The following is a 22,300-nucleotide window of genomic DNA, read 5'->3' as shown; positions in this document are numbered from 1 at the left end:
GAATTCTCGCAAGATTTGCTTTGAAGTCCGTTTTGTTAGATATTAGAATAACAATGTTTGCTTGTTTTTTAACTTTGGTTTTCTTTCTCAAGATTAACTATTTGTGATGTCTCATGTTTTCATAATTTTAGAATTATTTTACTATTTGTATGAGAATGAAAGATGCCATTGGAATTTTTGTAGATATTATGCTGAGACTGTAGATCCCTAAGGGGAATATGGGCATATTAGTGATTTTAATTATACTAATTTATAAGATGTCATTTCTGTTTATTTATTCTTTTATAACTATTTAATAGTTTTCTGTGTATATCTTTTATCTCATGGGTCAATTTATTCCTATTTATTGGTTTCTTTTAAATTTTTATTTTCTTATTAAAATAGATTATTCTTTTATACAATACATCTCATCCAATCCACAGCTTTCCCTTTCTTCCCCCTTCCCATCTCCCTACACCTTCCTATACCTCCCTTGTCCCCCAAATCCACTGTTTCTTCATTTCCTCTTCAGAAAACAACAGTCCTCCAAGAAAGGACAGCACAGCACACCCAAACAGGAAAAAAACAAGATCCAATATAACAAGGCAAAAGCCCTCATGTCAAAGCTAGATAAGGCAATCCAATCGTTTTTAATATTCTTGTACACAAGATTTAAATGGTTTATTGTTATTTGCAGGAATGTAATTGATTTCTGAAGTCTGATTTTGTATTTTGGAACTTTTCTCAATTAATTTTGACAGCTTTTATTTTGGTGGGATTTGTTTTATATGATAGTGTCATATGTAAACAGATTTTTTTCTTTTCTAAATTAAACACCAATTATTTCTTCTAGGTATGAAATTGCTCTGAATAGAATTTTTAACACAATGTTGAATGGAAATGGAAATAATTGAAGTTCTTGCCTTGTTCCTGCTAATAAAGAAAAAAAAATCTTCTGTATTACTTTTCCATTATATCTATCCCACATATGAACTTAAGGAGACCTTTATTGTATACAGAATTCCTAACTGATAAGTTTTTTAATACTTTTGCCTGGTATGTAAAGCTTCTACCTAGAAACCCTGTTAGAATTTTATGGGGAAGGTAGCCTGGTGCTCTCAGAAAATGGGTCCTTTCTGACCCAGAGAAAGCCAGGTAATCTCCATCAGGACTCAAGACCTGCCCTCAGACAGTTTAGCATCCAGAAGAGCCTCACAGGTCCACTCCCACATGAGCCCACAATGAGCCTGCCACACACCCCCATAGGGTATCTGAGGAGGAAACTCCAAGAACTCTCAGGGCCCAGGTGGGATAGTCCTCTCTGGAAAGCAGTTGTATCTGGCCCAGGGAGAAAGCTGGATCACTGCCGTCAGGACTCAGGACCTACCTGCAGACTACTGAGCACCCAGAAGAGCCTCACAAGTGCTCTCCAACCTGGGCCCACAGAGACAGAACTGAGGTGCCACCTTCAGAACTCACTGCCTGCCTGCAAAAAGCCTAAAACCTAGGAGCAATCTTCTTCCTGAGCCCACAGGCCCTCAGACCCACAGGAAAGACAAGCTCTAGTTAGAGACAAGATCACCTAGAATCACAGATCACAAGATGGCAAGAGGAAAGCACAAGAACCTAAGCAATGGAAACCAAGACAACATGGCAACATCAGAACACAGTTCTCCCACCAAAGCAAGTAGTGGATTTCCCAACACACAAGAAAAAAAAGGATTTAGACTTAAAATCATACTTCATAATTACGATGGAGGTCTTTGAGAAGCACATGAATAACACCCTTAAACAATTACAGAAGAACTAGGAGAACACATATAAACAAGTAGAAGTCCTTCAAGAAGAAACACAAAAATGACTTAAAGAGCTATTGGAAAACACAACCAAATAGGTGAAGGAATTGAAAATAGAAACAATAAAGAAATAAAAAAAAGGAGACAACTCTGAAGATAGAAAACTTAGGAAAGAAATTAGGATTCATAGATGCAAGCATTATCAACAGACTACTAGAGATGGAAAAGAGGATCTCAGGGGCAGAAGACAACATATAAAAGATTGACACACAGTACAAGAAAATGCAAAAATCAAAAAGCTCCTAACCCAAAACATCCAGGATATGCAGGACACAATGAAAAGACCAAACAAAAGGATAAGAGGGAAAAGACTCCCAATTAAAAGACACAGTAAATATCTTCAACAAAATCATAGAAGAAAACTTTACTACCCTTAAGAATGAGATGACAATGAGCATAAAAGAAGCCTACAGAACTCCAAATAGAATGGACAAGGGAAAAAACTCCTTCCAACACATAATAGTAAAAACACAAAATGTTCAAAATAAAAAAGAATACTAAAAATAGTAAGGGAAAAAGGACAAGAAAAATATAAAGGAAGACCAATCAGAATTACACCAGACTTCTCAAAGGAGACTATGAAAGCTAGACGATCCTGGAAAGACACCATATGGACTATAAGGGAAAAAAAGATGCTGGTCAAGGTTACTAAATACGGCAAAACTCTCCATTATCATAAATGGAGAGACCAATATATTCCAGAACAAAACCAAATTTACACAATATCTGTTCACAAATCCAGCCCTACAAAGGATAGTAATAGAAGGGAAACTAACACAGGGAGGGAAACTACACCCTAGGAAAAGCAAGAAAATTATCATGCAAGAAAACCAAAAAAAAAAAAAAAAAAAAAAAAAAAAGCACACAAACATAATTCAATTCTATCTCTAACAACAAAAGTAACAGGAATCAACAATCACCATTCCTTAATATCTGTTGACATCAATGGACTCAATTCCCCAATAAAAAGACGTAGACTATTAGACTGAATACCTAAACAAGATCCAGCCTTTTGCTGTACACAGAAAACTAATTTCAGAAAAAAAGATAGGCACTACTTCAAAGTAAAAGGCTGGGAATAAAACCTTCCAAGAAAATGGTCCTTAGAAACAAGCTTAAATAGCCATTCTAATGTTGAATAAAATATATTTTCAACCAAAAGTAGTCAAAAAAAGGTGAGGAAGGACACTTTTTACACTATCAAAGAAAAAAATCTATCAAGATTAACTCTCAATCCTGAACATGTATGCTCAAAATACAAGGGTGCCCACATTCATAAGAAAAAAAAAAACTACTAAAGCTCAAAGCACCACACACAATAATAGTGGGAGACTTCAACACCCCACTCTCATCAATGGACAGATCATGAAAACAGACACTGAACAGAAACATTGCAAAACTAGCAGAGGTTATGAACAAATTGGAATTAACAATGTCTACAGAACATTTCATCCTAAAACAAAAGAATAAACCTTCTTCTCAGCACCCCATGATACCTTCTCCAAAATTGACCATATAGTCGATCACAAAACAGGCCTCAGCAGATATAAGAAAATCCAAATAATCCCATGCATCTTATCAGATCACCATGAACTAAGACTGGTCTTTAATAACAACAAAAACAACAGAAAGCCCACATACACATGGAAGGTGAATAATGTTCTACTCAACGATAACATGGTCAAGGAAGAAATAAAGAAAGATATTTAGTATTTTTTAGAATGTAATGAAAATGAAGGCACAACATACCCAAACCTATAGGATGCAATGAAAGCAGTACTAAGAGGCAAACTCATAGCTTTGCGTGCTTCCAAAAAGAAACTGGGGAGAGCATACACTAGCAACTTGACAGCACAGCTGAAAGCTCTAGAACAAAAAGAAGCAGATACATCCAAGAGGAGTAGCCGGAAGGAAATAATCAAAATCAGAACAGAACTCAACCAAAAGAAACAAGAAGAACTATACAAAGAATCAACAGAACCAAGAGTTGGTTATTTGAGAAAATCAACAATATGGATTAACCATTAGATAGACCAATGAGAGGGCACAGAGAGAGTATCCTAATAAACAAAATTAGAAATGAAAGGAGAGACATAAGAACAGAAACTTAGGTAAATCAAAAACAATCATCAGAACCTACTACAGAAGCCTATACTCAAAAAAAAAAAAAAAAAAAAAAAAAAAAAAACCCGGAAAATCTAAAGAAATTGAACAATTTTCTAGGCAGATACCAGGTACCAAAGTTAAATCAGGATCAGATAAACTATCTAAGATGTCCTTTAACACCTAAAGAAATAGAATCAGTCATTAAAAGCCTTCAAAAGAAAAAAATCCCAGGGCCAGATGAGTTCAGTGCAGAATTCTATAGACTTCCATAGAAGACCTAATACTAATATTCTCCAAAATATACCACAAAATAGAAACAGAAGGAATACTACCCAACTCCTTCTTTGAATCCACAATTATGCTCATACCTAAAACACACCAAGACCCTACAAAGATGAACAACTTCATACCAATTTTCCACATGAACATAAATGCAAGAATACTCAATAAAATTCTTGCAAACCAAATCCAAGAACACATCAAAACAATCATTCACCATGGTCAAGTAGGCTTCATATCAGGGATGAAGGGGTGGTTCGATATACAGAAATCAATCAATGCAATCCATCATACAAACAAACTCAAAGAAAAAAACACATGATCATCTCACTAGATGCTGAGAAAGCATTTGACAAAATTCAACACCCCTTCATGTTAAGTCTTAGAAATATCAGAAATTCAAGGCTCATACTTAAATATAATAAAAACAATACACAGCAAAACAGTAGCCAACATCAAATTAAATGGTGAGAGTCTTAAAATCAAGGACTAAACAAGGTTGCCCACTCTCTCCCTACCTATTCAATATAGTCCTGGAAATACCAGCTAGAGCAATCAGACAGCAAAAAGAGGTCAAAGGGATTTGAATGGTAAAGGAAGAAGTCAAAATATCTTTATTTGCTGATTATATGATAATTGACTTAATTGACCCCAAAAATTTCACCAAAGAACTCCTATAGCAGATAAACAACATCAGCAAAGTGGCTGGCTATAAAATTAACTCAAAGAAATCAGTAGTCTAGCTCAACTCAAAGGATAAAAATGCTGAGAAAGAAATTAGAGTAAAGACTCCTTTCACAATAGTAACATATCAAAGATGAAATACCTTGGTGTGATCCAACTAATTAAGTGAACTTTCTGTATGACAAGAACTTTAAATCTCTGAAGAAGGAAATTAAAGAAGGTCTCAGAAGATGGAAAGATATCCCATGCTCATGGATTGCATGGATCAATATCGTAAAAATGGCCATCTTCCCAAAAGCAGTGTATAGATTCAGTGAAATCCCCATAAAATTTCCAACTCAATTTTTTATAGAGTTAGAAAGAGCAATTTGCAAATTTATCTGGAATATAAAATAAGACCTAGGTTATCAAAATCTCATCTCAACAATAAAAGAATTTCTGGGGGAATTACCATCCATAACCTCAAGGTATATGACAAATCAACTGTGATAAAAACTCCATGGTATTGATTACAGAGATAGATAGGTGGATCAAAGGAATATAACTGAAGACCAAGATGAACCCACAGAACTATGGTCACTTGATTTTTGACAAAGGAGCTAAAACCATTCAATGGAAAAAGGACAGCCTCTTCAACAAATGGTGTTGGTTCCACTAATAGTCAGCATGCAGAAGAATGCAAATCAATTCTTTCTTATCTCCTTGTACAAAGCTCAAGTGCAAGTGGATCAAAGACCTCCACATAAAACCAGGTACACTGAAACTATTAGAAGAGAAAGTAGGGGAAAGCTTAGAACACGTAGGCACAGGGGAACATTTCCTGAACAGAACACCAATGTCTTATGCTCTAAGATCAAGAATCGACAAATGGGACCTCATGAAACTGCAAAGTTTCTGTAAGGCTAAGTACACTGTTGAGAAGACAAAACAGCAACCAACAGATTGGGAAAAAATCTTTACCAATCCTACATCTGATAGAAGGCTAATAACCAATATATATATACAAAGAACTCAAGAAATTAGACTCAGAGAATCAAATAATCCTATTAAAATGTGGTACAGAGCTAAACAAAGAATTCTCAACTGAGGACTATTAAATAGCTGAGAAGCACCTAAAGAAATGCTCAACATCCCTAGTCATCAGGGAAATACAAATCAAAAGCTCCCTGAGTTTCCACTTCACACCAGTCAGAATGACTAAGTTCCAAACTCAGATGACAGCAGATGCTGGCGAGGATGTGGAGAAAGAGAAACACTCCTCCATTGTTGGTGAGGTTGTAAGCTGGTACAGCCATTCTGGAAATCATTCTGGTCTTAGAAAATGGACATAGTGCTACCTGAAGACCCAGGTTTCCACTCCTGGGCATATACCCCAAAGATGCTCCAACATATAACAAGGACACATGCTCAACCATGTTCATAGCAGCCTTATTTATAATAGCCAGAATGTGGAAAGAACCCAGATGTCCTTCAATAGAGAAATAGATACGGAAATTGTGGTACAGTTACACAATGGGTTACAACTCAGCTATTAGAAACAATGACTTTATGAAATTTCTAGGCTAATGGATGGAACTAAAGACTATCATCCTGAGTGATGTGACCCAGTCACAAAAGAACACTCATGGTATAAACTCACTGACAAGCTGATACTAGTCCCAGAAAGCTCTCAATACCTAAGAGACAATTCACAGACCTTATGAAGCTCAACAAAACAAAGCAAAACAAAACAAAAACCACGAAGGCCAAAATTTGGATGCCTCAGTTCTTCTTAGAAGGGAGAACAAAACAGGGGACGAAATTCAAACTCAAATAGAGGAGCAGGGATTGAAGAAAAGATCATTCAGAGGCTGCCTCACCTTGAGATCCACCCCATATGCAGCCACCAAACCCAAGCACTATTGCTGATGCCAAGAAGTACTAATTGGCAGGAACTGGATAGAGATGCCTCTTCAAGGGCATTACCAGTGTCATACAGATACAGCTGAGCATGCTTGCAGCTAACCAATGGACTGAACAATGGGACCCCAAATGACTGTGCTAAAGAAAGGACTGAAGGATCTGACAGGGGGTGCACCCTCTTGGGAAGAACAACGTTATCAACCAACAACGCCCCCCCCCCCACAGAACTCCCATGGACCAAAACACCAACCATTAAATACATATTGAGAAACCTCTTGATCCAATTGCACATATAGCAAAGGATAGCATTGTCTGGCATCAATGTGAGAAGAAGTCTTTCATCCAGGGAGGACACATTTTCCCAGTATAGGGGAATGGCAAGGGACTGAAGTGGAGAGGGCGATTAGGATTGAGTTCACCTTTGTTGAGACAATTGGAGGGGGAGAAGGGATGGCTTAGTGGTGTGGATAGTGGGTAACATTTCAAATGTAAATATAGAGAGCATATAATTGAAAAAGATTTTATGGGGACCATTTTGTAATGTGTGTCTGTCCTTTTATTTATCTCAGAACATTTAAAACTTGATCATTTAATTATGATCTTTCTCATTGTAGAATAATTTATGTGTGACACATGTAGAAATGTATAAGATCTGGTTTGCATTTCTCTTCTGAAATTCAAGAAGCTTTTATCTCCTGTTTCTTCAAGAAGAATTTATTCCTATTTTCCGTTTTCTTTCTGTTTTCCCAGACTTCCAATACGTATATAGTGTTGCACCACACAGCTCTTCATAAATTCAATACTATTTTAAGCTTCTTTTTTTATCCTCTGTTTTGCTCTAATTGAATAATTTGAAATCAAGTCTCTTTGACCATACAGGTTCTTTAATTTGCTTGATACAGCGTGGTTTATGCATGCTAATGAATTTTACTTCAGTGCTTATTTCTTCAGTGTTAAGATTTCTAATGTTTTTGTAAATAAAATGTTTTCTATTTCTCTGTTAAGCTTTTTATTTAACCTGTGTGTTATTGTTCTAATTTTGCTTAATCCTGAATCTGTAATTCACTAAACTTCTGAAAAGAAGTATTCTGAGTTTTTTGCCAATTACTTTAGACATGTCTCTTTCCTTACAGTTGCATACTAGAACATTTGTTCCCTTTAGTAGTGTCATAGTGTTCTCTTTCTGTGAAGAGACACCATACCATGACCATAGCAACTTTCAGAAAAGAAAGCATTTAACTGGGACTTGCTTACAGTTTTGGAGGTTTAGTCTATTACTGTCATGGTGGGAGCATATTGGCTTGCAGGCAGACATGGTGCTGGAGAAGGAGCTGAGAGTTTTACATCAGATCTGCAGGCAATAAGAAGAGAAAAAGCCACTGGGCCTGACTTTGGCCCTTGAAACCTGAAAGCCACCCTCTAGTGACACAGTTGCTCTAACAAAGCCACACCTCCTACACTTTTCAAATAGTACTACTCCTTGGTGACCAAGTATTTAAATCTATGAGCCTATGGGGGGGCATTCTCCTTCAAACCACCACAGGTGGTATAACATGTCCTTAGTTCTTCACAATCCCTGTGTTGGTAGTAGTCCACGTGGGTAAGTGATGAATTGTTCTAACATTTGCAAGTTTGCTTTGAATGCAAAAACTTTTCTCGTGTAGTCTAAGAGTTCTGGAAAAGACAGCTTTCAACATTTGCTAGCAAGTTGAATTTGCTAATATGATCCTTTTCCAATTTTGTGTCACTTCCTATGTGTCCAATGGTCTTTTAGATGACAGATGGTTAGTTCTTGGAGTGGAGCGTCTCTTTGAGCTCTGAGGTCAGCAGGCGCCACTTGGCTGATCTCCTATGGTAGTATGAAATGATCGACTGCTTCCTGGTTGGAAGGTGTCACTGATTTGACGTTGCATCTACACAAGGTTTCACTCTGGATTTTATAATCATCAGGATATCAGGCTTGATGGTTGGTTTGCAGGACTAGTGAGGGCCACTGGCTAGGATCCAAACCCATGCTGTCTCCCTGATCTGGTGGTATCACTAACTGAACTGCATGATCAGAAAGTGTTGAAGTCAAGATTGTAGGCTGTATCCTATTGTCAGGAGAGAACAAAAGTTAGCTTCATGCTTAGATCAGATTTCCAAGGAGAAACAACTACTCAGTGCCTATGCTTCTTTGCCAACTAGAGCCATTTTTTTTTTTTTTTTTTTTTTTTGGTCCTTGAGGTTAGAGAAACTACAGGCTGAGTCCTCTGATTAGATGAGTTCTCCACCAGACACAATTTATCCACCAGGATTTACATACTGATCTCCTTAAGCTTTATGCATTCCCATTTTACTAAATGATTGTTGGTTAGATACCATTTTCAATTGTAGAAGTGTTTTTTGTGAGATGAAATAGAAATGGGTCTCCTAGCAAATGCCCTAGATGTCAGATTTCTGCAATGGCTTTATTTACTCTACTCAAGAAACTGGGTTTGGGAAATCCCTTGTGGTATAATGTAGTGCTGGCCTGGGGAAGAAAATACAATCAAAGTAAAGCTGTTCTGCTTGCTGTTTTAATAGCATTTTCTCTGTTTTGTCCACAAAAGAAGTATTTCAGTCTGCTGGTGTCTGAGACTTTAACAAACACAGTCTGGCCCATAAGTAATTGATATGCATAATTTCTGAAAGGAGAACTGGAGATAAGAACCTCCTGTTCTATTGTTGCTGTATCTTGTTCTTGCTTGAAGCCCCTGAATATGTTAGATTTTAGACTTGGGTTTATATCATCCTGAATCTTAGGCCTTTGGGTAGAGATTAGAATATACTATCAGTTCTCTTGGGTCTTCATTTTCTGTCTACATCATGTAATATATCTTGGAGATATTTCAGCCACGGTACATACAAATTTTATCAATTATCAAAGTGCCAGAATATTTGATATTATGGGTGTACTGTTACTTACTTGTTGATGGAAACTAAGCAACTTTAAATTTTTGAATAAATACCAGAGTGAGTATTTTTACCAATGTCTTTGCTAAATTGTACATGTTTATCTATAGCCAGAATACCAGAAGAGGAGTTATAGTTTCAAAGGGCACATACATTTATTCCATTCTTTATGTTTTCAATTTTCTCTCCAAGTGATAGTACATATGCTAGTCAATGATATCTGATAATATTTATTTCTACCACCTCAAATGCAATATTACTGATTTTATTGCTCTTCAAAATTTTGCCATTATGATATGCTAAAGATAACATTGTATTGTCACATATTTGGTACACATAAAATTTTTCAGTAACTTACTTATACTTTTGATAAATAGTCCTCTATATCTAGAACGACTAGAAATATCACAGAAAAATTCTAATTTGAATTTTTTTCAAGAAGTTTTCAAGAAGAACCTGGTTGCGTGTAAGTATCACAAACCTTGGGTATTTTTTCTGGTACCCTAATTAAATCCAGTGAGTCCTTTCTTGGGTTCTGTTTTACCAGATCCATTGGGAGAATGCTTTCTGCACACAAGTAAAGCACCATCCCACTTTTTAAAGGAGAAAAAAATAACACTAACATGCTTTCAAAAGCAAGAACCAGATAAGAAAGCCACATTACTTGATTTGATTGCTAGCCGAATAAGTAGTTGCCTTTGACAACAAAGCACAGCAGGCTAAAAACTTCAAAACAGCCTTGCAAATAGCACTTGACAAGGTTCCAATGGTCAGAATCATTGCATTTATCACAGGTCTGCTTGGAAAATATAGGTAAGGATAATTTAAGAGTCTAAGATGTTCAAATTAACTCTCAGGGCTAACAGTTAATTAGCACCTCCCTACTAAGTTACTGAGTTGTAATGAAATAGAACCATTAGTACATGCACAAACATACTGATATGCTCAGTATGTTATGAAAGAGCAGGACCATGTCAACTGCTCATTCCTCACATACTGGGGAAATGACACCGGTGCAAGAACATTGTTGTATTTTAAAGGTCACAGTGAACATGATTCTGATAAATCACACCTGACAGCCCCATAACAAATCAATGCTAACTAAGCAGCCTTGAATTTCAAACAGAATGATGAAAGAAGATTCATTAATTTCATCCCTCTTACTAGTTAACACTGAGTGAGACAGTGATAACTTAAGAGATACATGCACTGTTGGCTGTTTGTTGTAGTGCTGACAAAGGCAGCAGTGCTGTACCAGAGATATTAACATATGCCTTACCTCCACAACCTATCATTACCTAATGTGTTCTTGAAAAACATCTTCTGTATCTGCCCCTTTAATTTTATACCCACCCTCATCAATGTAGTTGAAGTGATTCTTCACTCTTGATTAAGAGTACTATTTCAGATGTCTAAGTAATTTTAGACAGATTGCCACATAGTCAGGTGTGACATGACCTGGTGTAAAGATGAGGCATTCAAATAGTCATTTCAGACATATGGCTCTGTATTTCCCCAAAAGAGAGAAACTAAAATATGTCTGTACAGTGATGCATGCAGAAGAAGAATTTGTTGCCTGGACTATGGATAGAAGCAGGAAACATGCCATTGAGTGATTCAGTTCCTGTCCAGGAACTTGCCCTTTTTTATGACAGTTATTCCTCTTGTTCCATGTTCTACTGAAGCTATAACAGTGCACATCACATTGCTAAGTGAATTTACCAACAAAGGACTTGAAGATACAGCTTCTGTAGGGTCTCCTGTCCAGGCTTACCTCAACCAGTGCCTATATTTACTTGGTCATCAAGCAAGAATTTGGTTGGTCACTCACTAAGCAAGTATTTATAGAGGGACTGTGAGGCAAGGCAGTATTGTAGGGAAGAACAAAGTATAGCACACAGTTCCCGTTTCTCAATAGTTAACAGTCAACCAAGGAGGCAGACATTGCATGAAGTTGTCTTATCAGATTTGATGGAACTGTATTTGGCATAGAGAAGAGCAGGATAGGTGAAGCAAAAAGCACTTAAGTCAATTTAATTTTTTATTGTTTTTGGTCTGAGGTCTCTGTAAGGCTTACAGAGCAAAGTGGATATAATATTCTCTTAAAAATAAACTAACAAGATCAAAACAGAAGTTAAGAAGTCTTTTCTGAGTTTAAACTCAGGAAAGATTTCCCAGTTGTTTTCATACCAAAGAATGTTCAGAGCACTAACACAGTTGGATTAACTGTAGTGTCTAAAATAGTTTCACTCTGCACTTTGGTGGTTGGTAGAAATTAAGTCCAGTGGTAAATTCTTTGGTCCCAAACTGAGTCATTCACTTCTATTGTTGCTCTAAATTCTACACAAATTAAGTCATCATCTAACTCCCTCCAAAATAGTCACTATTCTTAATGACAATTACAGGCTTCTCAACTCAGAGTGCTAGACTAATATTTTAGCTTACAAGCAGGTTCACTGGACTAAAGGAATAGAATGGAACCTACCATCTCTCATGACAGCAGGTATAGTTTGGGAGGAAGGTATAAGTTATAAAGGTTTGCTGAATGAACCCTCATGGGAAAAACAACATCATCAACCAGCCAAAGCACTGAGGTGGAGAGGGTGATTAGGAGAGGGAGCACCTTCATGGAAGCAATTTGAGGGGGAGGAGAGAGGGGAGTTGGGGGAAAGGTATAACATTTGAAATGTAAATACAGAGAATATCCAATAAAATTAACAAAAAAGCAAAATTCAAAATTCTCAATGAAAAACAAACAAACAAACAACAACAACAAAAACCCAAAAGGTTTGCTCAAGTCCATGCAAGGCAAGTTTGTCTTGGAAAACAAGTCCATATCCCCAGATAAGCACCTGGTACTCTCCCTCACTCGACTGAATTCTCAACTCTCTTTTTCATCACTTTCTCCTCTCATACTGTTTTCTACGTTCATAGATCTGTGATTTTCACATTTCTTCAATGAAAGTATATTCATTCTAATGACAGGGACTTGCTTTCCTGTCTTGTTTGAGGGTACAGATTTCAATCCTAGAACAAGACAAGACACATAATATGGGCTTAAGTAACTGTTTAGTGGCTAAATGCCACATTTGAGAAAAGGTTATATCCATCCCAAACACATGGATAGACTTCAGATTTACAACAACAGTTTCAGAGAGGCTACTGGTTACTTCATAAATAGCTTATGCTTTAAGATATAAAAAGCCACCACTTTCTGAGTATTGTCACTTAAGTTCTACCTATGCCCTAAGTCCATTAGACCAGTTTTTTAAAGCACCTCCATCCTTTCACTGACTCCCAATGGCATGAAGCTTAATATGTAACTGTCCTTATTCTACTATTGTCTTTAATTCTTTGAAAGTGAAGATGATACACTATCGAATTTTGGGTTTTCAGTCCTGCTTCTCTTTTATCTGCAGAGCACATAGTAGGTTCTCAAATATTCTGTTCTCCACTTTCTGATTAATCACAGATGGAGGAATTGGCAAGCATAAGTTGTTACAGGTGAGGTATTTTTCTCACACAGCCTAATCAAGTGGTGTAAAGGAAATTACTCATAAATCTTAACAAATACTCGTAGCTATAAAAGTGAAGTTGATTCAGCAATATCCCTTGGGCACACTTCACACATAAGGGGGGGTTTAAAAAAATAAAAGCAGAAATGATCAGATATAGCCTTTGAGAGAGGTTGTCAAATGAACACAATGAAATTTTCAACTGCCTCTGCCTATATGTGGTGGGGTTGAGAGCCTGCAAAAAAAAAAAAAAAAAAAAAGTGCTTTGTGCTTTGTGCTTTGTTTTCCCTTTCCAGATTGCATTTTTGAGGTAGATGTTGCATTCTTTCTAGAATATGAAAATTTCATAATTTGAAATGATTTCTGGAGGCAGAAAATTCTCCAGTATAACCTTGAGAAAAGAACTGGTCCTCCTCCCCAACACCAGCAGGCAAAAAATTTTACTTCCAATGATATCTTGTACTATATTCCCTTCTCCTGTCCAGAATATTTAGCACACAGTTTGGGATATAGAGGCCTGCCTACTGGGGGATGGTGCTCTGCTGGATAGCCACATGTTTTGTTTTGTTAATTTTCTTTTTTTATTCAATGTATTTTGGTGATATTCATTCCCCTTTCCCAATACATCACAGATATCCTCAGTTCCCAATCTATTCAACTTCATGTTCTTTCTATCTCCCAGACAATGAAGAAGGAGGAGGAGGAGGAGAAGGAGAAAGAAGGACCAACCCTAAAATTCAGTGATATCAAGAAAAGGAAGGGTTGGGTTAATGTCTTTTTGAGAAGTTAATTTTACTAAAAATATTATCACTGAGATAAAAATTGAAAATCCAAATGATAAAATAAAAACTCAGTAAGACAAAAAGTATTAAACCAAAACAAAATGCCCATCTGAACCATAAAGTTTGTTTTGCACTGGCCAACTTCTGGGCAAGAGGCCTGCCCTGGAGTATGATTAAAGTATTACTTCAATGGAGAAAATGTGTTTTCCCTTTTTCAGTAGGTATCAATTACAAATAGCATCTTAGCAAAAGATGGGTCTTTGTGCCTATTTCCCCTTCTCTGTGCTGGGATTTTGGCTGGTTTCAACTTGTTCTTGTGCATACTATCACAGTCTCTATGAATTCATATATATATCAGACTTGTGTCTGGAAGAAGCTGTTTTCTTGGAGTTACTCACCAATCCTGCCTCTATAGTCCTTCCACCTCCTTTTCCACTTAGGTCCCCAAATCTTGACTGCAGAGATTGAAAAGACAGACCGTGCTCCAAAAGTGTTCTCTGCACATTGTCCATTTGGTATTCTCTTTGTTAATTACCATCTACTGCTAGAAGAGACATCTCTGGTTAGGGCTAATCAATATACTGATCTATAGGAATAACAATCTGTCATTAGGAGTCATTGTATTGCTATGATCATTTAGAAGAATAGCTTTCCTTAGTAGCTATGACTGTTCTACTCTCAAGTTCTTGGCCACCTTAGCAGTGTTAGGTATGGGATCAATCTTATGGAGATAGGTCTTAAATCTTAAAAAAAGCTAACTAGTTCCCCCATGATTTTGTGTCACTATTGCACCAATATATCCTGCAAGTACAACCCTGTTGTGCATCATAGTGTTTGGGATATTGATGATTCCTTTTCTCTTCCAATAGTATGCAAAGTATCTTCCAGTACCATAAATGCTAATAAGTAGGGGTGAAGCTTCTAGTTGTACAACAGTTTGATTTCTCCACATTTGATAATATAAGAGCTATCTTCAATAATATTGTCTTACCATCAGGTTTTGCAGAATAAGCAATAGCTATAAGAATAGCCTTTGACATGGTGCATGTGTGTGTGTGTGTGCGCATGAGTGTGTGTTCGTGTGTGTGTGTGTGTGTGTGTGTGTGTGCGTGTGTGCTAGCACATGCACGTGTGTGTGTTTAGTTACAGTTTAGTGTTATTTAGGGTGGAAGTGTTATTTTACTTTGTTTTCTTGGATTGGGAGGAGTTTTATTGTTTTTTGTTTGTTATTTGGGTATTTTTTGTTGTTTTGAAAAAGAATTTAAAATTGGGTAGGTAGGGAGAAGAGAAGACCTAGATAGTCTTTGGGAAGGGGAAGAATATGAGCAAAATATATTTGAATTTATGTTTTAAGTAATAATTAAAAAGAATACTCAAGCAAAGCAAGCAAGCAAGCAAACAGCAACAACAAAGATGTAACCTGTTTTTGGCACAGAAGGCTTTACTTGGTGCCAAAAGGTATCTAGTTGAGTCATTGTCTCTTTAAACATTACATACTGAGTCCATTTAGATTTCTTTCCTAATGTATATATTTTAGGAAAATTCCATGATAGTGGGTTTCTATATGGCTTTTGGAAGTCCTTCGGTGTTAGTTATCCCTTCCTACCCTCCTTATGCTGCATTTCTACCCCCTTCTCTAATTCATCCTCATGGTTTCCCCTTTATCTCTATATAACATTATGTTCTATGTCCTCTTACTTGAGAGATTCCCCATCCCCCTGGCGCCTCACTACCTACCTAATCTCTGTGCTTATTCTATTTGGAATACACATGTAGAAATATCAAAAGCAAATTCCATAATTTCATTTTTCTTAACAGCTGAATTAGGTTTCAGCAGCTAAATAAGGTTTCAATGTGTAAATTTACCACATTCTCATTATGTGTTCATCAGTTGATAGACATTTAGCTATTGTTAATAGTACATCAATGAACATGGATAGACAAGTATCCTCTACAGTGAGACGTAGAATCATTTGGGTATATGCCTAAGAGTTGAATAGCTGGACCATGTGGTAGATATTTTTCAGATATTTGAGGAATTTGTTTTCATAGTCTATGTACAAAATGACCCCAGCAATGAACAGTTTTCCTCTTTGCTCATATTCTCACCAGCATGAGATGTCATTTGTTTTATTGATCTTGGCCACTGTGACTGGAGTAAAAGAAAATCTCAAAGTTTTCATTTTAACTTCCTTGATGATCGAGGACGTAGAGTATTTTAAAAAGTGCTTTTCAGCCATGTGTGTTTCATCTTTTGAGAGATCTCTGTATACTTTTATAACCCAGATTTAAGTTGAGTTATTTGTTTTCTGAACATTAAATTAAACAACAACAACTCAAGGAGTAGTCTAGATACTAACCATATGACAGATGGATAACTGGTGAAGTGTTTTTGTTGTTGTTATTGTTGTTGTTTTATATTCTGTAAGCTACTGCTTTGCCTGAATTATGTTGGCCTTTGTTGCAAAAAAGCATCTTCACTTCATCAGGTCCTACATATTAGTTGTTGGTCTGAGGGCCTGTGCTTCAGGTGTCCTGTTCAGAACGTTCTTTCCTATGCCGAAGGGTTAAGACTATTCCCACTATAATTCCTATTAGATTCAGGGTATCTTGTCTTATGTTTGGGACCTTGAACCATCTGGAGTTCAGTTTGTGCACAGAGGTAGATATGGATGTATTTTCATTCTTCTACACACAGCTATCCTGTTTGACCTGCATTGTTTTTGGTATGAAATTCAGTTGCTCATGGTGGATTGTGCTCTTGAATTCAGTTTACGAGTATTATAGTGAATTTTTTTATACATATGTTCATAAGGGATATTGGTCTTTACTTTTCTTATTTTGTTGAGCCTTTTTGCTTTTGTCTTTAGTATCAGGGTAATAATGTCTTTATAAAAGGAATTTTTGTTTCAATTTTACACAATAAATTGAGAAGTCTTGGTATTAATTCTCTGAAAATCTGGTAAAATTCATGTTACTCTGGGCTTTTTTTTGGTCTATATATTTGCAATTATTGCTTTTAGTTCACTAGGTTTTATAGGTTTACTGAGTTTTTTAAATTTCTTTTTGAGTTGATTTTGGGAGTTCATATACATCTCAAAATTCATCAATTTGCTTTAGAATTTCCAGTTTGATAGAGTACAGTCTTGTTTTTCTTACAAGTTTATTTTAAAAAACAGAGATACATGTACAGATTTTAAAGGCATTTTGGCATAAAACTATATGCATATGTTTTTGTCTGTACTTGATTTTTTTTTAAAGGTTTGATAGTGTGCATTGAAATCTTACTAGTTACAATGAGCATAAAGTACATGTAAAACAAAACGTAACATGAAAATAGTCAAAGTTTTCTTGGTGTGTATAGATTAAACATAATGGTTTTTAAATACCAAAATTGCCATAGACTTTTAATGTGTTTCTTTATGCCTCTCTGAATTTCCCTGGTGTCTCCCTTTCAATTCATTTTTCATTTTATTGATTTGAACTCCCTCTTTTTTGGCTTATTTGCCTAAATGTTTTTCTTTAATGGATATATAGCATTGTTCCTTATCTATTTTGATTCCTGTCATCCTTGTCCTATTTTTTCAGATATTAAAATGGCTATATTTCCTTTATTCTCGGGTCCATTTGCTTGAAATACCTTGTTAGCCCTTTGCCTCACCTTTTATCCTAAGGTACCAATCTGTCCTTGGATGAGCAGAGAGATGAGTCCTTTTTTCTAATCCAATCTGTTGGCTTATAATTTTTATTGGGGGAATTGTAACATTTGGCATTGGAAGTTATTAATAAGCAGTATTTAATAATTTCTGCTATTTTGCTGTGTTGATATGGGTTGTCCATCTTTTGATTATTTGTTCTGGGACTGTTATTTCCTGTGTCCTCTGGAACGTTGTTAACCATCTCTTTTTACTGAAGTTTTCTTTCTTGTATCTTATGTAGAACTTTACTGGTGGACAGAAATTGCTTAATTAGATTTTATTATGAAATATTTTATTGTCCTTTAATTATATTGATAAATTTGCTATGCATTTTAGTCTAGACTGTCATTTGTGTGTTTTGGGGAATATAGCACATCCATCTAAGGACCTTCTGCTTTTAGAGTCACCACTGAAAAGTCAGGTGTATCTCTGGGAGGGCTGCCTTTATATGTGCTTTGGTCTTTTTCAAAAGCTTGTAGCTTTTATTCTTTTTAAAAAATATTTATTTATTCATTATATATAAGCACACTGTAGCTGTCTTCAGGCATTCGAGCAGAGGGCATCAAATCTCATTACAGATGGTTGTGAGCCACCATGTAGTTGCTGGGATTTGAAGTCAGGACCTATGGAAGAGTTGTCAGTGTTCTTAACCACTGAGCCATCTCTCCAGCCCTTGCAGCTTTTAATATCCCTTCTTTGTTCTGTACATTTAGTGCTTTGATTATTATGTGTCATGGAAGTTTTTTTCTTGGTCCTGTCTATTTGGTGTTCTGTAAACATCTTTTACTATTATAGGCATATTTTTTTGTTGCTTGGGAAATTCTTATTCTAGTTTTGCTAAAAAAAAAAAATATTTTCTTTAACCTATTATCCATGCCTTTGACCTTTTCATCGTGTCCCAGATTTCCTCAATGATTTGTGCCTCTATGTTTTAAGATTTAACAGTTTCTTTGAGCTACTCACTTCTATTTTTTTTTAAAGACCTGAAGTTCTGTCCTCTGTGTCTGTTAATCTGTGGGTCTCACTTTTGAGCTTTTTAACCTTTTTGAGTTTTTCTTTTCTTGTGTGTGTGTCTGTATACACATTGATTTTATTTTAACAAAGCAACTTGTATACTTCAACATTTAAAATGAGCATCTTTTTCCTTCCAGAGACCCTCCCAAAAAAGAAATAAAAAAGAAAGAAAAGATAAATTTACAACAGAAAATGCCAACCCCAAATAAAACCCTCCAGGTTCTGCTGATTCTCCCATTGAGTAGCAGGGCTCAGGTCATCATGAAGAAAGAATTTTAAGTGTCACCTTAAACTGCAGGGATGTCTGTTACAAACCACAATTAAACATGCCAAATGAGAAGCCATGTTGTCAAATGCCCACCTACCCCCCGACACCTCAAACCCACCCTTGGTCACCGTCTACACCCTTTTTTTCTTTTTTTGGACAAGAGAAAGTAGACAGATCCATGTTAGTCAATGCTAACCGTCTGTATTCACATAGAGACACAGTGTAATCTCTGAGCCTAACAGAGAAAAGAAAAAGCCTAGAATTCTATGCACTACTACACAGGGGTCCAGCATCCTCCAGCCTCCAAGCAAACCAAGAGAACTGGAGGGCCTTTCTTTTTTCCCACAGAGTACGGTGGAGGTGTTGAATCCACAGTTTTTGAGACAAGAAAGGATAAAAATGAATTTAGAACAGAAATGTGGAGATTCTTATCCTATTGTATTTTGCGCAAGATATTCCCCCCCCAAATTAGTTGAGAACCATGATGTTGAGACCTCAAAAACAGGGTGACTGAGCACAGAAGTACAAGGAGGAAAGGTTGGAGCTTGCTCCCAGGGACTGTAGAAATTTAAAATATAAAAAGAAAATAAAAAAGAAGGTGATGTTCATCAGGTTCTGTGCTAGTCGTCCTTGCCTTCATCCTCCTCTTCATCCTCCCCTTCATCCTCATCGTCATCTTTCTCACCTTCATCTTCTTCTCCTTCTTTATCAATATCTTCTAGCCCTTCTTCTTCTTTATTGTCATCATCATCATCCTCTGCCTCCCCTTCTTCATTATCCATATCCAGAACCAAATAATACTGCAAGGGATTTGGCCAAATATCATCTTTGATGACCTCCCCTAACTCAGCCTCTGTGTCAGAATGGTCCGTAAACCAAATGAAGAATCTCTCTGGCTCTTCATGCTGTCTCTTCCTGTTGGCTTTATTCTGTGCTTGACTTGAGTGTTTTGTCAAATATTTTCCATATTTCCATTTATCTTGGTGGAATTTGAAGGCAGGTCACCACTGTCATTCAGATAAAATTCTTTGGAGAGTGTCCCAGAAATCTTGGAATACCCAATACCCAAGAAACAATTTACAGACATGTTGAAGTTCAAAAAGGAAGGCCAAAATGGGGATGCCTCAGTCCCTCTTAGAAAAGAGAACAAAACTCTTATGGGAGGAAATGCAAGGTCAAATAGAGGAACAGGGATTGAAGAAAAAATCACTCAGAAGATGCCTTACCTGGAGATCCACCACATATGCAGTCACCAAATTCAATCATCATAGCTGGTCCCCAAAAGTACTTACTGAGAGGAACCATACAGAGATTCCCCCTCGGGGACTTTGCTAGAGTCATATGGATACAACTGAAAATGTTTGCAGCTAACCTTTGGTCTGAACTCTGGGATCGCAATGAGGTTGCTAAAGAAAGGACCTAAGGACCTGAAAGGGGTTGCAAACTCATGGTTAGATTACATTATCAACCAACCAATCCCTCCAAAACTCCCATGAAATAAAACACCAACCTCTGTGTGCACTTAGAGAGAATTATTGATCCAGTTGCATATGTAACTGAAGATAACTGTGTCTGGCATCAATGTGAGAAGGGGCATTTGATCCAGAGAGGACTTTTTCCCCAGAGCAGGGAAATGACAAGGCAGTGGGGTTGAGAGGGGGGATCAGAAGTGAACCTTTGTGAAAGCAGCTGGAGGAGGAGGGGGGATGGAAGCAGGGCAGGGGTAAAGAGATAACATCTCAAATGTAAATACAAAATATCTAATAAAAATGTTTAAAAACATATTTAGGAAAAAAATTCTTTGAACAGAACTTTATTTTCAAAATAAGGATTTTCATCAAAATAAAAATATATTCTGTAACCTGATTTAATGTCTTCAAATTATGTCACTTTGACTCTGGTCAAATAATGCAGGGCCTCCTCTTTCTCCTTCAAGCAGTGCAGACACCTATGAATGGTTGACAAATGTTGTTGCCCTAAAATTTGGGATTTTGGTGATCAATTCTGACCTCTTCTGAAAAAAAAATGTTTGGCAGAGTTTGTTATATTTTTGTTCTACTTTCAAAATTTCCTTACTGGCTTGTTCATTAAGTCTGTCTATTTCATTTTGTACTTCATCAATATGTTTAGTTGCTACTTGCTGTTCTTTCTCTCCCTTGAGCAGGCCTGGAGAGACCAACTTGTCCTCCAGCTTCAAGACAGTGTTAATTAATCCCATTTTTCTATTATATTCTTATTTCATGTGTTGAATAGTTCTCAACATGTTATACAACTGCTTGTATTTTCATTGTGTTCCTGAAGTCATTTATTAATATTCTCTTAAAGACCCTTGAACATACTCATAATTGCTTTTTTAAGTCATTGTCTTGTGCTTCAGGTGAATGCTTTTTTGGAACCTATTACAATAGAGCTGTTGGCTTCTGGAGGATGCATATTGTCTGGATTGTTCATGTTTCTGTTGTTTTGATTTTGTGTTTTATGTGTGAGGATCTAGGTATCTGGAGTTGTGATGTCTTTGGTGGCTTTGGCATAGCTATCTGGTCTCACCTTCGATAGGTGAATGTTCTATTCTTTGGTTACTATTGCTTTAGCCAGAGTCCTAACCAAGTATGGCATTCTATGATTCTTAGTAGAGATAGTTCTGTGGATCAGTAGAGAATCACTAAGGAATGGAGATATAATAAAAGGAATGGCTAGGTCTACTAAATGTGGTGGCTGTGGGTCCCTGATAGAGAATAGTTCTTCAGGTCATCAGAGAGTCACAAAGGAATAATAAAAGACCTAGAAAGAAAGTGTAAACTTGGTAGTGGAGAAGAACTAGTTGGGCCTGTACACCAGTAGGCTGGGTATGGAGGTGGTCTACTGTGAGGGGCTCAAGTAGGCAGGCAGCCTCAGTCCTAGAGGAAGTCTGAAAAGACAGGAATGAAGGAGTGGAAGAAGGATAAAGATATCCTACCTGGGTCCCAGCCAAGTGATGCAGTTGTGCATCCCTGGTGGAGTGCTGTCCTGTGGGCCTATGAGTCACAATGGAATGGAAACTGGTTATAAGGACAGGTTAAAAGGACTAGTAGGGAAGAATTCCAGGCACCCTGGATCCATGCCAAGCGTCTGAGTCCCAAGGGAATGTTGGTAGACTAGAAGCAGGAACTCATGCTGGCAGACAGAGATAGGCCTAAGAGTAATGTGGAGAGACAAGGGCTGATAAGGAGAAGCAGGGCCCTAGCCACATGATTATTCAGTGCAGCAACTGGCCCAAGGTAGAAACAGGTCCACTGCCTTATTG

The 22,300-nt window shown here is 36.9% G+C and overlaps 1 pseudogene across 1 annotated transcript; it reads right to left on the bottom strand.

The window, feature by feature from the left end:
* Positions 1 to 19,637: 19,637 nt before the first annotated feature.
* On the bottom strand, positions 19,638 to 21,235 carry LOC308415060 (protein SET-like; annotated as a pseudogene). Its single transcript has 2 exons — positions 20,830 to 21,235; positions 19,638 to 20,065 (listed from the first exon to the last, which is right to left on the bottom strand). The product of its transcript is annotated as a protein SET-like (transcript).
* Positions 21,236 to 22,300: the final 1,065 nt, after the last annotated feature.

This window comes from Micromys minutus, assembly GCF_963924665.1.
Source record: "Micromys minutus genome assembly, chromosome: X".
Lineage (NCBI taxonomy): Eukaryota > Metazoa > Chordata > Mammalia > Rodentia > Muridae > Micromys > Micromys minutus.
This window is presented reverse-complemented; position numbering and strand designations above follow the sequence as displayed.